The sequence below is a fragment of the Monodon monoceros genome, unplaced genomic scaffold (assembly GCF_005190385.1).
Source record: "Monodon monoceros isolate NGI ecotype Baffin Bay Population unplaced genomic scaffold, NGI_Narwhal_1 Super_Scaffold_20, whole genome shotgun sequence".
NCBI lineage: Eukaryota > Metazoa > Chordata > Mammalia > Artiodactyla > Monodontidae > Monodon > Monodon monoceros.
The window spans coordinates 98,705,757-98,724,721 of NW_021703777.1; the positions used below are offsets into that span (position 1 = coordinate 98,705,757).

Here is an 18,965-nt window from a genome sequence, read left to right on the forward strand (position 1 = left end):
CTGTGTCTAAATTTTCCCTTTAATAAGGATACTATCATATTGCATTAAGGCCTACCTTGAAGACCTTATTTAACCTGATTACTCTGTAAAGACCCTATCTCCAAATAAGGTCACATTCTGAAGTAATGGAAGTTAGGACGTCAACTTTGGAGGCACACAATTCAATCCATAAGCGCACCACTAAGTAAATGATAACTTCTAGAAACCTAACTCCTGCCAGGGTCATCAGCTTCATTTCAGCAGTGGTACTCTGAAGGGACTGAGAACCAGAGAACCAGGTAGTGCCACAACCTCTAATTCAACCAGTCAAGGTGAAGAGTGTATTATAACCAGAAATCAGTTGAAGGACAGAGAGGCTGACTGATACTAGATATTAGGTATGAACCTGTTGTCACAAATCCAGATTTTCAAGCAAGTCTTGATTGGAAATGTCTCAAAGATCTAGAATCTAAGTGGGTGAGTCATTTGGCTCAAGTGACAATAAGTCAAAACAAGGCACTATGGATTTGTTATTGAGAAAATGTTTATTTCAAATTGGAGTCCTTTATGAATATTCTATCAAGGAACTAGAGTCTAGATCAGACTTTGAAAATGGGAGGGGGATCTCTGCAAGTGATAATGATCTCAGTGTGCCTTCAGTACCTTCCAAGAGAGAAACCCCTCACTTCTTACTACTTCCTCCCTTCTTTCACACTGTTTTGCATCTAATCAGTCACCAAACCTGTCAATACTGCCTCTTCAGTATTCCCCAAGGCCATCATTTCCTTTTACATCCCTACTGCCATTACCTTATTGCAGGCACTCATTTGATATTCAAACTATGACAATAACCTTATTTTATTTAAATATCCATATGGCTGCATTTTTGTTTTGCCCATTTTCACATATAAATCTTTGCTTGTTTGGAATTTGTTTTCATGTGAAAAGTGAATAAGTGATCTCAATCATTTTTTTTCTCATAATTGTTTGCCAGTTTTCCCAATACAATTTATCAAATAATCCATGTTTCTCCACTGATTTCAATGCTGATTTGGCCATAGACTAACTTCCTATGCATACTTGTCTCTAATTTGGATTCCTTTCATTCATCATTTTGCCGATTTTTGTATTGATTTCTGTTTTAACTGGAATCGAGATTTACAATGTATTTTGATTTATGACATTAAAGCTGTCTTTTCATTACTTCTCCATTTCAAGGTTGTCTTTCCTATTGTTGCATATGTATTTTTTAAGATGGACCTTAGAATAATTATGTCAATTTTAAAAATCACTGGACCTTTGATTGGAAGTGCATTGAATTTGTAGATTGAGGATGGGCAAATTGCCATCTTCACAATTTTCCCTCTTCCCTCATCTCAAACTAGGTAAGTTTCTTCATTTGCTTGTTCTTTCATGTTACTGTAAGTTGGTTCTTTCAGGTTTACCATTAAAAAACTGTATCTTTTATTAGATTACTTATATTTGTTTGAATCTATTGCAATTGTGAATGGGATTTTTTGGTTCTATTTTCCTTTTGTTTTTTATTATGAGAAAGCTATTGACTTTTGAATTTTTTAAATAACTGTTAAACTTACTGAACTTTCCTATTATGTACATCAGTGAGTCAATAGATCTTGTTAGGTTTTCCAGAAATGCAATTGCATTATCTTCATGACATTATTATTTTCTACCTCTGTCAAAGCTTGACCTCAAAAGTAGAAATCAAAAAAGAAAAGACTGGTTAGCTTAACCACAATTTTTTCAAAAAAAATTGAAATCTGAAATTTAATAAATAATTTTATTAGCTCTATGCTAAGACTTATGATGGAAAAATAAGAAAAAAGACAACTACATCAATGGAAAAATGAGCAAAGAACAAAAATATCTAATTCTCAAAATTTGATCACAGATAGGACACATATGACAAGATATTCAACCCCATAGGTAATGGAAAATCATGAAAATGAAATGATATACTTTTTATCTTATAATTTTGACAAAGGTTAAAAATATCAATATTAGTGACTATGAGATGAGGGGAAGGGGTACTCTCATACAATGCTGTAGGAAATAGATATTGGTATAACATTTGGAGAAGAATCTAGCAACAAGATACAAAATTTATAGTGCATATCTCTTTAACCCAGACTTCCTTTTCAGTTAATTTTTCTCTACAACTATTCAGGAAAGTGTATAATAACACATACTCTGTGGATATTTAACAGAAGTTTTTATAACAGCAACAAGTAAATGTCCATCCATACGGAATTGGTTAAATTAATGACAGTATATGATAACAGAGTACTCTCTAGCCATTTAAATAATAATGTAGAGCTATATTAATCCACATATAAAAGCATTCAGAAATTTTATGCAGCAATAAAGTAACATGTTTATTATAATCCTACTTCTTTAAGTTATTTTTATATTTATATACTGTCTTAGTCCGTTTGGGCTGCTGTAACAGAATACCATAAATTGAGTGGCTTATAAGCAACAAACATTTATTTCTCATAGTTCTGGAGGCTAGAAAGTCCAAGATTATGGTGCTGGCAGATTTGATGTCTGGTGAGGGACTCCTTCTTGGATGACATCTTTTCCTCTAACTTCACATGGCTGAAGGGCAAGGGAGCTTTTTCAGGCTGCTTTTATAAGGGTACTAATTATCTCCCAAAGGCCTCACTTAATCCCCTCTCAATGGCACCATCTCTTAACACCATCACCTTGGGGGTTAGGTTTCAACATACGAATATCGAAGGGACACAAACATTCAGACCATAGCATACAGTCATAAAAGTTTCCAAAGCTGCAATCCTTATTTAAAATCATTTTAGTTTCTTTTCACTGGGAACCTATGCAAACTCTTTATTGTGTCCCACCATCCACTTCCTGGCTGCCCTGGTCAAATCTGGCTTCACTCTGCCTCTGCAATCTTAAGTCACTATGTTCAGCCACACTGGGATGTCCAGACACCCCAACTCTTTCAAGTCAGTACCTTTATCTGCTCATTCCTCCACCTGAGCTGTTCTTATCTTGTTGATGGCATCCTTTATGTCTCAGTTGAAATACCATTCTTTATCTCTATGTAAACCACCCCAGTCTGTATCAGTGCATACTTTTCACTCCCCTCCATGGCACTTGTTACAACTTGCAATTGTTTCTGTGTTGAGTTGACTTTATTATCCACCTCTGTCACTATACTTGAAACACAATGAACCCAAGGACCATAAAATTTCTCATTCGTCACTGCCTGACACATATTAGATGATCAATAGATATTTTTCAATAAATGAATATGCATGAAGAAATATCTGTAGATATTTCCTGAAATGTTAACAATGCTATCTCTTGGTATTGGGATTTGTGGTGATTTGAAAATTTCTTATTTATATACTTCTTAGGTATTTCTGTATTGAAATGATAATGATTATATTTGCATTTCAAGTTACATGTTCTATTTCTTTCTTTTTTTTGAACTTTTGAATTTTATTTTATTTATGTTTTTATACAGCAGGTTCTTATTAGTTATCTATTTTATACATATTAGTGTACACATGTCAATCCCAATCTCCCAGTTCATCCCCCACCCCCACTTTCCCCCCTTGGTGTCCATACATTTGTTCTCTACCTCTGTGTCTCTGTTTTTGCCCTGCGAACCAGTTCATCTGTACCATTTTTCTAGGTTCCATATATATGCATTAATATAGAATATTTATTTTCTCTTTCTGACTTACTTCACTCTGTATGACAGTCTGTAGATCCATCCATGTCTCTACAAACGACCCAATTTCATTCCTTTTTATGGCTGAGTAATATTCCATTGTATATATGTACCACATCTTCTTTATCCATTCGTCTGTCGATGGGCATTTAGGTTGCTTCCACGTCCTGGCTATTGCAAATAGTGCTGCAATGAACATTGGGGTGCATGTGTCTTTTTGAATTATGGTTTTCTCTGGGTATATGCCAGTAGTGGGATTGCTGGGTCATATGGCAATTCTATAAACTCAAAATGGATTAGAGACCTAAATGTAAGACCAGACACTATAAAACTCTTAGAGGAAAACATAGGAAGAACACTCTTTGACATAAATCACAGCAAGATCTTTTTTGATCCACCACCTAGAGTAATGGAAATAAAAACAAAAATAAACAAATGGAACCTAATGAAACTTAAAAGCTTTTGCAAAGCAAAGGAAACTACAAACAAGATGAAAAGACAACCCTCAGAATGGGAGAAAATATTTGCAAATGAATCAATGGACAAAGGATTAATCTCCCAAATATATAAATAGCTCATGCAGCTCAATATTAAAAAAACAAGCAACCCAATCCAAAAATGGGCAGAAGACCTAAATAGACATTTCTCCAAAGAAGACATACAGATGGGCAAGAAGCACGTGAAAAGCTGCTCAACATCACTAATTATTAGAGAAATGCAAATCAAAATTGCAATGAGGTACCACCTCACACCAGTTAGAATGGGCATCATCAGAAAATTTACAAACAACAAATGCTGGAGAGGGTGTGGAGAAAAGGGGACCCTCTTGCACTGTTGGTGGGAATGTAAAGTGATACAGCCACTATGGAGAACAGTATGGATGTTCGTTAAAAAATATGTTCTATTTCTAATTATGAAAATATCTGTTCATTTATTTACACATACATATATATAAATTAAAATGTATATATGTTATATATGAATATATATATAGAAAGAGAGTGTGTGTATGTGTCTAGTTTTAAAATGTGCATGTGATCAATACCCCTCCATAGCTTACAATGGAATTTTACTCAGCCATTAAAAAAGAATGAAATAATGCCATTTGCAGCAAATGAATGGACTTAGAGATTACCATCCAAAATGAACTAAGCCAGATAGAGAAACACAAATATCATATGACATTGCTTATATGTGGAATCTAAAAAAAAGATACAAATGAACTTATATATAAAACAGAAATAGATCCACAGACATAGAAAACAAACTTATGGTTGCCAAGGGGGAAATGGGGGAGGAAATAAGGAGTTTGAGATTAAAATATACACATTACTATATAAAAAATAGATAACCAACAGGGACCTACTGTATAGCACAGGGAACTATACTCAAAATTTTGTAATAATCTATAAAGGAAAAGAATATGAAAAAGAATATATATATATATATATATATACTGAATCACTTTGGTGTACACCTAAAACTAACACAACATTATAAATCAACTATATTCAATAAAAAAAAATTTTAACATTGTGTATACATGTGTGTGTGTCTAGTTTTAAAATATGCATCTGATCACTACTCCTCCATAGCTTAACTCACAATTACTTACAGAATAAATTTTAGGGGCTTCCCTGGTGGCGCAGTGGTTGACAATCTGCCTGCCAATGCAGGGGATACGCGTTCGAGCCCTGGTCTGGGAAGATCCCACATGCCACGGAGCAACTGAGCCCGTGCGCCACAACTACTGAGTCTGCGCGTCTGGAGCCTGTACTCCGCAACAAGAGAAGCCGCGATAGTGAGAGGCCCACGCATCGCGATGAAGAGTGGCCCCCGCTCGCAGCAGCTAGAGAAAGTCCTCGCACAGAAACGAAGACCCAACACAGCCCAAAATAAATAAATAAATTTAAAAATAAATAAATACTCCTGTTAAAAATTTTTTTTTAAACACTTCAGCATGACATTCAAGTCCCTTACAAAACTGCTTCAGTGTCCCATTTAAGTCTTACATTCTGTAGATTCATTCCTTCTGACAGTTCACCCTAAGCCTGAACCACAGTGGAAAGCATTCCTGTCCTGGGTGACACATGGCACTCATCCATTTCTGCACTCCTGCTCACATTTCATCTTCTGGTGGAATGCTCTTCTCTATCTTTTTTGCCTGAAGATCTCTCATTTTAGTTCTATCAATAAGGTAGCCTTGGGCTCCCTAAAGAGTGTATTCCTAGTGACCTGCAAAGTCGATTCCACCTCTAGAATGTGAACCATTAAAGGCCAGGGACCTTATCTTTTTCTACTTCAGTTCTGCAGCCTAGATGGTGGCATACAGTAGGGAGTTGCTTTTTCTTTTTAACTGATCAAGTTGTAAGTAAATTTTACAAAGAATGTTCTAGTTACTAGTTTCATGATAATTAGTCCCAACTCAGTGAATTAAAACAACAATCATTTTATTATCACTTACTGTTTCTCTGAGTTGGGAATTTAGGAAGGGCTCAGCTAAGTGATACTGGGACGCTGTCATTTGTAGTCAGACAGTAGGTAGAGCCAGGTGAGATGGAGCAGCTGCCTTATCATCTCTCCCTCTTTTCATGGGGTGTTTAGCTTCCCCATGTCATTTCCCCACATAGATATGGCATATAGTAGTTACATATGTGCTCATATACCAATAGTTTGGTATATTTGCTGATAGTCTGAGTTTCTTCATAGCCTGGCAGTTTCAAAACAGAACAGCTGATTACATGCCAGCTCAGGGCTCCACAGGTAAAAGTCCCAGCTAACACAGTGGATGCCTCGTCACTTTCTGTGATCTAGCCTCAGAAGAGGCAGGTCATCTCTGCTGCATTCTATTGGTTAAGGCACTAAAGCCAGCCCAGATTCTGGGGGAGGGGCTATAGATCCCACTTCTCAACAGAAGAGTCTCAAAGAATTTATGAAGACATTTTAAAGTCACCACAGAGAGTCTTATATCTGATACCTGCACCCCGTGCAAAACCCTCTTTGTACAAGGATCAAAGGACCTGAGTATTTCACACGCTGAAATTACTAACCCTTAATGCAAGAACTATGTTATTAGCTTAAACTGAGTGCATCCTCTTTGCAAACACGATTTCAGCCTGCTTAGAAGAAAAGAAGCAAAAGTAAAAAAAAAAAAAACAAAAAATAAACCTCTGGAAGTGATAAAAATGAAGCTTTGATGTTGATAACTTACAACTGATGTAGACATTGTTAATTTCTGCTTTTATCAATAGCTGTGCTCCCATTTTTAGACACACAGAAATCAAAGAATTCTGCTAGTGAAGGAATCCCTCTTTTGATCTGGAAGATGCTACTAAGGTAGATGTGTTGAGGTTTAGTTCATAAATCTTACAACAAGCAGGAATTATAGAGCTCTCTGAGTCCAAATGTGTCTACAGGCTCATTTCTCCATTCCTTGTACCAGAGACAAGGCTCAAGCAGTCAGATAGAAAAAAAGTCTGGACTGTTTCCTGTGGGAAACTGGAGATCCCACCTCAAGCTAGAGATTCAGCCATTTTTGGAGGCTCCAAATGGAAAAGAGGACTAAGAGTTCAGAGAAATGATCTGGGGCATTGAATTTTGCTAGGGGATGACACAAGGGATGGAATAAGTCACATCGTTACATTAAAAAAATGTTAGGTTGGCAGTTTGGGACTGAAATGTACACACTGCTATATTTAAAATAGATAACCAACAAGGATCTACTGTATAGCACAGGGAACTCTGCTCAATACTCTGTAATAACATAAATGGGAAAAGAATTTGAAAAAGAATAGATACATGTATAACTGAATCACTTTGCTGTACACGTGAAACTAACACAACTATAATAAACTACACTCCAATAAAATTAAAATTTTTAAAAAAGAAAAAAAATGCATGTATAGATTTATGTTTTGTTTGGAGGGCTGTCCTCTAGAAGTGGGATTCAACAACCAAACATTTGCTGACCCCTTATTTGTGGGAAGCTCCCAACCTGACTCAGGTTGGTTGCAAAGAGCACACCATCTGGCCGGTTGGAGAGCCTCCTGCCTTTTCTGAGAGCAAGGTTGAGCATCGGATCTGGGAACTCAGCAGAAACCTTCAGAATGCAGAATCTATCTCGAAGGTTATGGACCAGGCACAACACATTGTCCCATGCATGAATACGTACACATGGGCATGCTGGCTTTGCACTGAGAAGAGCCAAGGAGATGTGGCTGCACAACAGGAAAGAGAGCTTTCCCATGTGAAATCAGTCCATACTGTCTGGGATTGGAATAAACATCTCAGCAGCTTCAGTTCTACCAGCTGCCATCCTATTAACTACTTAATTGAGTATTTCATGTTATTTTATTTTCTTCAAATGAGTTGATTTATAAAAATTATAACCAAATGAAATATAGTTTCTCACCTTTACAAAAACCCCCCAAAATTCAATACTTTGAAAATCAATAAACTAAGCACTTATTATATTCAGGGCCTGGTTTATCTGTAGGAATTAGGGTAGTAAACATCAGTACTGTGGTTGGCAGACCTACTGTGTGCCAGACACTGTGCACAAGAAGAGCTGTTTGTGGGAGGTGTTACTTTTCTAATTTTATGTTGAGAAAACTGACCTGGGGAGGTAAGTCAATTTTCCAGAGGTTATACGGTATGGATAGTGCATCTAGGAGTCAAGCATGGACCTGTTTTGACTTCTATATGACTATTCTTTCCATTATAACACAACTTTTCTAGCTTTTGGCATCTGACAGAAAAGCTTAGTTGAATTTATATGTTTAAAGAATATAAGTAGATGGATAAATGTTTTCTTTCTTCTATTTTTTTTTCTTAATAGCAATGTAGAGTGGAATGAACATCTGAGTTGCGTTCTGGCTGCACTATTCATTGGCACTAAGTCCTTGGATAAGTTACTTATTTTCCCGTTTTGAGCCTATTTTTCACCTTTAAAATGGAAATAATAACTCCTGCTATACTTACACGTTGAGATTATTATAAGATTAAGATAAAACATTGTATAGGAAAGCATGTTGCAAACAGATGATTCCAGATAACTCTTTTTTAAGTGGGTGAATTTTATTTTATATAAAGTATACCTCAATAAACTCACTTTTTTTTAAATTTAGCAAGGGAATATTTTATTTATTGATTTAATAAGTTTTAAAAGATTTTTTTTTAATTGGGGTATAGTTGTTTCACAATGTTGTGTTAGTTTCTACTGTACAGCAAAGTGGAGTTCTCTGTGCTATATAGCAGGTTCTTATTAGATTCCAGAAAACTCTTGATTGAAATTCTGCTCTAGTAGTCATTTGAACATATGTTGGATCTACTTCTGACCCATGGACCTCTTTGGGGGCTTGGTTTTCAAGAGATACATTGTTCACTGTAGATGGAAAGGTGTGTGGAGAGACACTATGTGTTGTTATTCCTACATATAAAGTAAAAGTTGGGAAACCAATATTAGACATTATGTGTGAATGAAATAAATAAGCCATATATATGGTAACAGAGAGACAAGAGATACAAAGACAGGACCTGACCTTTTCTGTGAATGGACCTGAAGCTCTGATGGCCAGTGGCCAATGGGAAAGGAGTGAACTGTGCTCATTGAAAGATTTGGAGCCAAATACATAGAAACTGCTGTGGGAACTGAATGGGAAACAACATTTGTGCTGGATTTTGGTAGCTCTTGTAATAGATTGTGACTGCAAATTTGTGATGAAGATCACACATAAGAGCTTTCTTAATATGAACCTGAAGTCCCAGGCAAGAAACCACAGAAAATAAGTGATTAAACTAAAAGTTAGATAACTGTGTCCTTGGGCATTCATTGGCCCTTTTTCTATTTCTGAGATAATCTGGTTATTAAATGACATCAAAGAGATAGAGCCGGGCTTCCCTGGTGGTGCAGTGGTTGGGAGTCCGCCTGCCGATGCAGGGGACACGGGTTCGTGCCCTGGTCCGGGAGGATCCCACGTGCCCCGGGGTGGCTGGGCCCGTGGGCCATGGCTGCTGAGCCTCTCCTGTGCTCCGCAACGGGAGAGGTCACAATGGTGAGAGGCCCGCATACCGCAAAAAAAAAAAAAAAAAAGAAAAAAAGAAAAAAAAGAGATAGAGCCACAAATAAGGGCATGTATACCACCTCTCCTCCTATTCCAGAAGCTTAATTGTGAATGGAAAGTTCTGGTTTAAGTCACAAATCTTGAAGATAAGAGATGGGACAGGTAAGCACCTAGAATTGGAAACATCTTATTTTGGTTTGTTGGGAAGGGTGGGATCATAAAGATGAGAGGACTAGGGTTTATTGGGCCTTGATCTTAAAAGCACAGATGTACCCAGGTAGTACTTGGAACACACCTGTGATTCATCCCATATAGAACAGAGTCATGCAGTTTGCTTGTAGCATTTCTGAGATGGTGGTCCATACTCCACTCTTCCACTGTTCAGCCTCAGGCAAGCCATTTAGCTCCTCCCAGCCTTGGGTTCAAATTTGTAAAATGAGGACAATGTTCTTTTTCTTGCAAGAATGAGAAGTAGATTAAAGGAGGTATGTGTAAAACATGATTTGGTAAATTGTAGGTTCATGAAAATTACTGGTTTTCTCTTCCCTTTTGTTACCTCTTTCTGTAACATCATGCTAAATGAAAGTTTGGAGCAGTAGGGAATACATTTCTCAGAATCCAGGTCTATATTTTTCCAGGAACTGGGTACAGCCACAGGTTCATAATATATGATACATTCAGCTCAAGTCTTACTAAATGGAACAACTCTGTACCAGGATCTAACTATACCTGGAATTCTCTATAGCCTGAGAATGATTTCATATGGCACTGGATTGGGGCAGCTCTATGAGGCTCCACATATAAATATAATGATTACATAAATATCTTTTCTATCACAATATTACAAGACTGTGGGATTTCATTTGCATACCTCAGATGATCTCATTATACACTATTTTATCTCCCACTTTCTGTCCCCAGTTAATTAGGTCCTATGATATTAAGCTGTCTGAAAAGGCAGTCTCTGCTTCTGAATTTCAGATTTTGGCTTACAAGTGAATTGGTGCTGATAAAGTGATGTTATATGTAGATAAGAAGCACAGGAGGCTTCCTGGAGGCCTTATCTACTTCCTTAATATCTTTTAAGCCAACATTTCGGGGTCTTATCTGCCTATACATGGAACTCCAATAAGCAATATACCTAAAGCCACCTCCTCTCCTCATTAAGTTGATTCAATTTTAACTTTCCCATCAGGATGCTCTGTCCCAGTGAACATTTGGCCTCATCGCCTTTTTTATTTCCAGCTGTCAGTTTGAAAAACGGTGACTGTCTATCTGCCTTTCCCATTTTGCAGCATCAGCAGAACTAGTCAGGTGCTTCCTGTTTGCAGAAGACATGCCATCATCTTCTACCAGAGGTGCTGAATCTGCACAGCTGGCCAAGTTCAGCAGATGGCTGGCAGGGGATTCAGCCCGGGATTACGCTGGTTGAAAAAACACAGGCATGAAATGTGTGCTCCAGGCACCACCAGAGAGTGAGTTCCCACTTGGACAAAGCAGCTCATCAGAGGAGGTCACGTGGAAGATGATAGGAAGAACCTGGGCGGGGGGCGGGAGGGTGAAGAGGAAGAGGGAAGGCCATGATGAGTCTCTTTCAGGCTCATGCCCTGTTTGATGAGTGAAAAATATCCCAATTTTCAATTCTAGAAGTATTGGCCATTTACCATGAAACTTTTTGTCAAAGAACTTGTGGAGACATGGGCTCTTTGGTGGGGCTAATGACAGCCTCTGGGGGGGGCTTATGCTAAGGAGTACTTCCCAGAATTTCTGCTGCCAGTGTCCTTGTACCCATGGTGAAAGAGAGCCAACCCCCACCTCTGCAGGAGACCCTCCAACACTAGCAGACACTTTGCCGTGTGGATGAAAGGCTCTTGGTGCTGCAGCCAGGAGTCAGTGCTGTGCTTCTCACGTGGGAGAGCCAACTTCAAGACACTGGTCCACAAGAGACCTCCCAGCTCCACATAATATCAAATGGCAAAAATCTCCCAGAAATCTCCATCTCAACACCAACACCCAACTTCACTCAATGAACAGCAAGCTACAGTGCTGGACACCTTATGCCAAACAACTAGCAAGACAGGAACAAAACACAACCCATTAGCAGAGAGGCTGCCTAAAATCATAATAAGGCCACAGACACCTTAAAACACACCACAAGACATGGACCTGCCCACCAGAAAGAAAAGATCCAGCCTCATCCACCAGAAAACAAGCACTAGTCCCCTCCACCAGGAAGCCTACACAACCCACTGAGCCAAACTTAGCCACTGGGGGCAGACACCAAAAACAACGGGAACTAAGAACCTGCAGCCTGCAAAAAGGAGATCCCAAACACAGTAAGATAAGCAAAATGAGAAGACAGAAAAACACACAGCAGATGAAGGAGCAAGATAAAAACCCACTAGACCTAACAAATGAAGAGGAAATAGGCAGTCTACCTGAAAAAGAATTCAGAATAATGACAGAAAACATGATCCAATATCTTGGAAAATAAAATAGAGAAAATGCAAGAAACATTTAATAAGGACATAGAAGAACTAAAGAGGAAACAAGCAACGATGAACAACACAATAAATGAAATGAAAAATACTCTAGGAGGGATCAATAGCAGAATAACTGAGAAAGAAAAACGGATAAGTGACCTGGAAGATAAAATAGTGGAAATAAATACTGCAGAGCAGAATAAAGAAAAACGAATGAAGAGAACTGAGGACAGTCTCAGAGACCTCTGGGACAACATTAAACACACCAAGATTGGAATTATAGGGGTCGCAGAAGAAGAAGAGAAAAAGTAAGAGACTGGGAAAATATTTGAAGAGATTATAGTTGAAAACGTCCCTAATATGGGAAAGGAAATGGTTAATCAAGTCCAGAAAGCATAGAGAGTCCCATACAGGATAAATCCAAAAAGAAACATGCCAAAACACATACTAATCAAACTATCAAAAATTAAATACAAAGAAAACATATTAAAAGCAGCAAGGGAAAAATAACACACAAGGGAATCCCCATAAGGTTAACAGCTGATCTTTCAGCAGAAACTCTGCAAGCCAGAAGGGAGTGGCAGGACATATTTAAAGTGATGAAGAAGAAAAACCTACAACCAAGATTACTCTACCCAGCAAGAATCTCATTCAGATTTGATGGAGAAATTAAAACCTTTACAGACAAGGAAAAGCTGGGAGAGTTCAGCACCACAAAACCAGCTTTACAACAAATGCTAAAGGAACTTCTCTAGGCAAGAAACATAAGAGAATGAAAAGACCTACAATAACAAACCCAAAAAAACTAAGAAGATGGGAATAGGAACATACATATTGATAATTACCTTAAATGTAAGTGAATTAAATGTTCCCACCAAAAGACACAGGCTGGCTGAATGGACAAGACCCATATACATGCTGTCTACAAGAGACCCACTTCAGACCTAGGGACACATACAGAAGGAAAGTGAGGGGATGGAAAAAGATAGTCCATGCAAATGGAAACCAAAAGAAAGCTGGAGTAGCAATTCTCATGTCAGACAAAATAGACTTTAAAATAAGGACAATTACAAGAGACAAAGAAGACACTACATAATGACCAAGGGATCGATCCAAGAAGAAGATATAACAATTGTAAATATTTATGCACCCAACATAGGAGCACCTCAATACATAAGGCAAATACTAACAGCCATAAAAGGGGAAATTGACAGTAACACATTCATAGTAGCGGACTTTAACACCCCACTTTCACCAATGGACAGATCATTCAAAATAAAAATGAAAAGGAAACACAAGCTTTAAATGAAACATTAAACAAGATGGACTTAATTGATATTTATAGGACATTCCACCCAAAAACAACAGAATATACATTTTTCTTAACTGCTCAAGGAACATTCTCCAGGATAGATCATATCTTGGGTCACAAATCAAGCCCTGGTAAATTTAAGAAAATTGAAATTGTATCAAGAATCTTTTCCAACCACAACTCTATGCGACTAGATATCAATTACAGGAAAAGATCTGTAAAAAATACAAACACATGGAGGCTAAACAATACCCTACTTAATAACGAAGTGATCACTGAAGAAATCAAAGAGGAAATCAAAAAATACCTAGAAACAAATGACAATGGAGACACGACGGCCCAAAACCTATGGGATGCAGCAAAAGCAGTTCTAAGAGGGAAGTTTACAGCAATACAATCCTACCTTAAGAAACAAGAAACATCTCGAAAAACAACCTAAAGTTGCACCTAAAGAAATTAGAGAAAAAAAAACAAAAAATCCCCAAAGTTAGCAGAAGGAAAGAAATCATAAAGACCAGATCAGAAATAAATGAAAATGAAATGAGGGAAACAATAGCAAAGATCAATAAAACTAAAAGCTGGTTCTTTGAGAAGATAAACAAAATTGATAAGCCATTAGCCAGACTCATCAAGGAAAAAAGGGAGAAGACTCAAATCAATAGAAGTAGAAATGAAAAAGGAGAAGTAACAACTGACACTGCAGAAATACAAAGGATCATGAGAGATTGCAACAAGCAACTATATGTCAATAAAATGGACAACCTGGAAGAAATGGACAAATTCTTAGAAAAGCACAACATTCTGAGGCTGAAGCAGGAAGATATAGAAAATATAAGCAGACCAATCACAGCACTGAAATTGAGACTGTGATTAAAAATCTTCCGACAAACAAAAGGTCAGGACCAGATGGATTCACAGGCAAATTCTGTCAAACATTTAGAGAAGACCTAACACTTATCCTTCTCAAATTCTTCCACAATATAGCAGAAGGAGGAACAGTCCCAAATGCATTCTATGAGGCCACCATCACCCTGATACCTAAACCAGACAAAGATGTCACAAAGAAAGAAAACTACAGGCCAAAATCACTGATGAACATAGATACAAAAATCCTCAACAAAATACTAGCAAACAGAATCCAACAGCACATTAAAATGATCATACACCATGATCAAGTGGGGTTTATTCCAGGAATGCAAGGATTCTTCAATATATGCAAATCAATCAATGTGATACACCATATTAACAAATTGAAGGAGAAAAACCATATGATAATCTCAATAGATTCAGAGAAAGCTTTCGACAAAATTCAACACCCATTTATGATAAAACCCTGCAGAAAGTAGGCAAAGAGGGAACGTTCGTCAACATAATAAAGGCCTTATGTGACAAATCCACAGCCAACATCATTCTCAATGGTGAAAAACTGAAAGCATTTCCACTAAGATGAGGAACAAGACAAGGTTGCCCACTTTCACCACTCTTTTTCAACATAGTTTTGGAAGTTTTAGCCACAGCAATCAGAGAAGAAAAGGAAATAAAAGGAATCAAACTCGGAAAAGAAGAAGTAAAGCTGTCACTGTTTGCAGATGATATGATACTATACATAGAGAATCCTAAAGATGCTACCAGAACACTACTAGAGCTAATCAATGAATTTGGTAATGTAACAGGACACAAAATTAAGGAACAGAAATCTCTAGCATTCCTATACACTAATGATGAAAAATCTGAAAGTGAACTTAAGAAAACACTCACATTTACCATTGTAACAAGAAGAATAAAATATCTAGGTATAAACTTACCTAAAGAGACAAAAGACCTGTATGCAGAAAATTGTAAGGCAATTATGAAAGAAATTAAAGATGATACAAATAGATGGAGATATATACCGTGTTCTTGGATTGGAAGAATTAACATTGTAAAAATGACTCTACTACCAAAAGCAATCTACAGATTCAATGCAATCCCTATCAAACTACCACTGGCATTTTTCACAGAACTAGAACAAAAAATTTCACAATTTGTATGGAAACACAAAAGACCCTGAATAGCCAAAGCAATCTTGAGAATGAAAAACGGAGCTGAAGGAATCAGGCTCCCTGACTTCAGACTATACTACAAAGCTACAGTAATCAAGACTGTATGGTACTGGCACAAAAACAGAAAGATAGATCAATGCAACAGGATAGAAAGCCCAGAGATAAACCCACGCACATATGGTCACCTTATCTTTGATAAAGGAGGTAGGAATGTACAGTGGAGAAAGGACAGCCTCTTCAATAAGTGGTGCTGGGTAAACTGGACAGGTACATGTAAAAGCATGAGATTAGAACACTCCCTAACACCATACACAAAAATAAGCTCAAAATGGATTAAAGACCTAAATGTAAGGCCAGAAACTATCAAACTCTTAGAGGAAAACATAGGCAGAACACTCTATGACATAAATCACAGCAAGATCTTTTTTGACCCACCTCCTAGAGAAATGGAAATAAAAACAAAAATAAACTAATGGGACCTAATGAAACTTAAAAGCTTTTGCACAGCAAACGAAACCATAAACAAGACCAAAAGACAACCCTCAGAATGGGAGAAAATATTTGCAAATGAAGCAACTGACAAAGGATTAATCTCCAAAATTTACAAGCAGCTCATGCAGCTCAATAACAAAAAAACAAACAACCCAATCCAAAAATGGGCAGAAGACCTAAATAGACATTTTTCCAAAGAAGATATACAGATTGCCAACAGACACATGAAAGAATGGTCAACATCGTTAATCATTAGAGAAATGCAAATCAAAACTAAAATGAGATATCATCTCATACCAGTCAGAATGGCCATCATCAAAAAACCTAGAAACAATAAATGCTGGAGAAGGTGTGGAGAAAAGGGAACACTCTTGCACTGCTGGTTGGAATGTGAATTGGTACAGCCACTATGGAGAACAGTATGGAGGTTCCTTAAAAAACTACAAATAGAACTACCATATGACCCAGCAATCCCACTACTGGGCATATACCCTGAGAAAACCATAATTCAAAAAGAGTCATGTACCAAAATGTTCATTGCAGCTGTATTTACAATAGCCAGGAGATGGAAGCAACCTAAGTGTCCATCATCGGATGAATGGTTACAGAAGATGTGACACATATATACAATGGAATATTACTCAACCCTAAAAAGAAACGAAATTGAGTTATCTGTAGTGAGGTGGATGGACCTAGAGTCTGTCATACAGAGTGAAGTAAGTCAGAAAGAGAAAGACAAATACCATATACTAACACATATATATGGAGTCTAAGAAAAAAAAATGTCATGAAGAACCTAGGGGTAAGACGGGAATAAAGACACAGACCTACTAGAGAATGGACTTGAGGATATGGGGAGGGGGAAGGGTAATCTGTGACAAAGTGAGAGAATGGCATGGATATATATACACTACCAAACATAAAATAGATAGCTAGCAGGAAGCAGCCGCATAGCACAGGGAGATCAGCTCAGTGCTTTGTGACCACCTAGAGGGGTGGGATAGGGAGGGTGCGAGAGAGGGAGATGCGAGAGGGAAGAGATATGGGAACATATGTATATGTATAACTGATTCACTTTGTTATAAAGCAGAAACTAACACACCATTGTAAAGCAATTATACTCCAATAAAGATGTTAAAAAAATTAAAAATAAAAGGCAGCCTACAGCTGTATTAAAAAAAAAACTCCAACTAAAATAATAATGTCTAAATGACTTGAAACTATTGATCATATCTATAGTTCTATATAAAATAATGGGCATGCACAATGCACATACGGGATAAAATTGCCATAAGTCCTATTGGACAACCTAGAATTGACTTTCAGTCCTTGCCAAGCATTCTACTAGACTAAGCCCCTAAAAGGAAAGAAAGAACTGGGGCTTTTAAGACCTGGCATCGAGGGACATGATGGATCCAGGGCAGCAATGTTACTTCTTAAAGGAATAGTGTTCTGCTTTCTGCCTGTGGATGCCACCAAGTAAGCATCGTTAAAGTCTCCCCCGTCTACCACTGTCATGTCTAAGTCAGAGTCTCCCAAAGAGTCCCAACAGCTGTGGAAGCTCTTCATCAGTTTTCAGCTTTGGAACAACCAGTGAGAGTCTGAGGAGCCATTTTGAGCAAAGGGGAATGCTCATAGACTGTGTGGTAATGAGGGATCCAAACACCAAGTGCTCCAGAGGCTTTGGGTTTGTCACATATGCCATTGTGAAGGAGGTAGACACAACCATGAATGCAAGGCCACACAAGGTGGATGGAAGAGTTGTGGAACCAAAGAGGGCCGTCTCAAGAGAAGATTCTCAAAGACCTGGTGCCCACTTAACAGTGAAAAAGATTTTTGCTGGTGGCATTAAAGAAGACACTGAAGAACATCACCTAAGAGATTATTTTGAACATTTGGGAAAAATTGAAGTGATTGAAATCATGACAGACCAAGGCAGTGGCAAAAAGAGAGGCTTTGCTTTTGTAACTTTTGATAACCATGACTCTATAGACAAGATTGTCATTCAGAAATACCGCACAGTGAATGGCCATAACTGTGAAGTAAGGAAAGCCCTTTCAAAGCAAGAGATGGCTTGTGCTTCATCCAGCCAAAGAGGTCGAAGTGGTTCTGGAAACTTTGGTGGTGGTCACTGAGGTGATTTTGGTGGGAATGACAACTTTGGTTGTGAAGGAGACTTCGGTGGTCAAGGTGGCTTTGGTGGCAGCTGTGATGGAGGTGGATATGGTGGCAGTGGGGATGGCTATAATGGATTTGGTAATGATGGTGGTTATAGAGGAGGTGGCCCTGGTTACTCTGGAGGAAACAGAGGCTATGGAAGTGATGGACAGGGTTATGGAAACCAGGGCAGTGGCTATGGAAGGAGCAGAAACTATGACAGCTATAACAAGGGAGGAGGCAGAGGCAGCTTTAGTAGTGGTAGTGGAAGTAATTTTGGAGGTGTCAGAAGCTACAATGATTTTGGCAATTACAACAATCAATCTTCAAATTTTGAACCCATGAAAGGAGGAAACTTTGGAAGCAGAGGTTCTGGCCCCTATGGTGGTGGAGGCCAATACTTTGCCAAACCACGAAACCAAGGCGGCTATTGCAGTTCCAGCAGCAGCAGCAGCTATGGGAGTGGCAGAAGGTTTTAATTACTGCCAGGAAACAAAGCTTAGCAGGAGAGGAGAGCCAAGAAGTGACAAGGAAGCCACAGGTTGCAACAGATTTGTGAACTCAGCCAAGCACAGTGGTGGCAGGGCCTAGCTGATACAAGGAAGACATGCTTTAGACAATACTCATGTGTATGGGTAAAAAAACCTCAAGGACTGTATTTGTGACTAATTGTATAACAGGTTATTTTAGTTTCTGTTCTGGGGAAAGTGTACAGCA

At 38.1% G+C, this 18,965-nt stretch overlaps 1 pseudogene; it reads left to right on the forward strand.

Moving 5' to 3' along the window:
* The first annotated feature begins 17,607 nt into the window (after positions 1-17,607).
* Positions 17,608-18,727, forward strand: LOC114903123 (annotated as a pseudogene).
* The last annotated feature ends 238 nt before the right edge of the window (positions 18,728-18,965 follow it).